Genomic DNA, 2,134 nt, shown 5'->3' with positions numbered 1-2,134 from the left:
GGGAAGAAAGTATAGAAATTGGCCTGTAGTTATTAGCATCTTGGATGTTACCTTTTTTGTGTAGTGGTATAACCTTAGCATGCTTAAAATGTGTCGGGTAATAATGCTTGGCAATACAGAGGTTATAGACATAGGTTAAAACTTCGGAAATTATTGGAGCTGAAATCTTCAATACATTATTAGAAATATCATCAAACGAAGTTGTTGAAGACGGTTTAAGAGATTTTAGGCTAACATAAACTTCATGAACAGTGAGAAGCGGAATGATCAGCTCTGTCCTACCACGGTGAGCAGAATTACAAAATTTTTTAAGCTCCTCACTGATTGTGTAATCAGCATCTGTGTTGAGCGCTACAGATGATATAAAATGATTGTTAAAGTCATCAGCAGATATCTGGCAATGTCCAGCTGTATTACATGTGCGTTTTTTTCTAATTATTTGATTTATAGCAGTCCAGATAGATTTGGAATTAGGTTTGCCTGACAGCAGCTTATTAAAATATTCCTTCTTCGACCTACGCACGAGCAGTTTGACATAATTTCGCTGCCTACAAAAGTCCTCAGAAGTTCCATAACGTTTAAGCCAGTCTCTTTTATTAATTGCAGATTCGATATTGTTGTTAAACCAAGAAGGTTTGTATGTAGTCTTAACTCTTTTAGAGATTTTAGGAATATGTTTGTCATATATAGTATAGAAAATACGCAGCCATTCAGAAATGGCAAGATCGGGACAATTATAATTGTATACATTGCAGAAGGGGGCAGCCAATAAATCCGAAAGAAAAAGATTTTCATTAAATTTTCTAAAAGAGCGATAACTTATAGTTATGTGTTGCCGCGAAGGTACACATAATCTTTTTGTCGAAAAAGTACAACAAACAGGGAAGTGGTCACTAACACCACAAGAGGGGACACAGACCTCTATTAGGTTGCAGTCAGGTGATGCGTATATGTGGTCAATTATTGTACTTGATTTATCATTTACCCTGGTAGCCGTGTGCACAAATTGTTTAAGATTCAAAGAATCAATAATATCTTGCCAATATCCTTGAGGTTTTAATAAATTTATATTAAAATCTCCCAATATGATATATTCATTGTTAGTAGATAAAACGGTATCCATCATGGAGCAAAAACGATCATACCAATCCATGTTTTCACAGGGATTTCTATAAAGGAAGCAAATTAAAATTGCCGGATGGTGTTTGCTTTTTTCGAGTTCAATCCAAATACATTCTATATTGTCCGTTGACAGATCCATCCTGTACTTGAAACGAATTGAGGAGTGGACATAGACACAAAGGCCAGTTTCTTTGTGTAAGGATGGGTCTCGGCGTATTAGGTTATAATCAGAGACGGATATCTCAACATCATTTATAAAAGATTGTAATCGAGTTTCAGAGAAACCAAAGATATGGAAAGGATTGTTGGAATTGTTTAAAATTTTTAGAACATGAACATGCACATGAACATGAAAATGAAAATGAACATGAACATGAACATGAACAACATGAACATGAACATGGACAAAAACATGAACATGAACATGAACATGAACATGGACATGGACATGGACATGGACATGGACATGGACATGGACATGGACATGGACATGGACATGGACATGGACATGGACATGGACATGGACATGGACATGGACATGGACATGGACATGAACATGAACATGAACATGGACATGGACATGGACATGGACATGGACATGGACATGGATATGGACATGGACATGGACATGGACATGGACATGGACATGGACATGGACATGGACATGAACATGAACATGAACATGAACATGAACATGAACATGAACATGAACATGAACATAAACATGAACATGAACATGAACATGAACATGAACATGAACATGAACATGAACATGAACATGAACATGAACATGAACATGAACATGAACATGAACATGAACATGGACATGAACATGAACATGAACATGAACATGCACATGCACATGCACATGCACATGCACATGCACATGCACATGCACATGCACATGCACATGCACATGCACATGCACATGAACATGAACATGAACATGAACATGAACATGATCATGAACATGAACATGAACATGAACATGAACATGAACATGAATATGAAT

The sequence above is a fragment of the Physella acuta genome, unplaced genomic scaffold (assembly GCF_028476545.2).
Source record: "Physella acuta isolate Inbredline_101_S28 unplaced genomic scaffold, ASM2847654v3 ptg002217l, whole genome shotgun sequence".
In the NCBI taxonomy this organism is placed as follows: domain Eukaryota; kingdom Metazoa; phylum Mollusca; class Gastropoda; family Physidae; genus Physella; species Physella acuta.
Note: the sequence above shows the minus strand (reverse complement) of the source record.